The sequence below is a fragment of the Cyprinodon variegatus genome, unplaced genomic scaffold (genome assembly GCF_000732505.1).
Source record: "Cyprinodon variegatus isolate N-32 unplaced genomic scaffold, C_variegatus-1.0 Scaffold506, whole genome shotgun sequence".
NCBI lineage: Eukaryota > Metazoa > Chordata > Actinopteri > Cyprinodontiformes > Cyprinodontidae > Cyprinodon > Cyprinodon variegatus.
Window position 1 is genome coordinate 453987 of NW_015150959.1, and position 269 is coordinate 454255.

The window sequence follows — 269 nt, forward strand, 5'->3', positions numbered from 1 at the left end:
TGTGCTTTTTACATCTCTTTGCAGGTGATGAAGCAGACTGAAAATGTTTTATCATTATCTCCCTTTTATCTCCTCTTTCTTTCATCTTTTCTGTTTTTCCTTTCCTGTTTTACTCTCATCGCAGTGTCCATATAATCTGTAATACTTCTGCATGAATTATAATAAAGCTATTTATATGCATAAATCAATTCAATTCAGTTTATTTCTATAGCGCCAAATTCACAACACATGTCATCTCAAGGCACTTTACAGTTCAACCAGATCATACA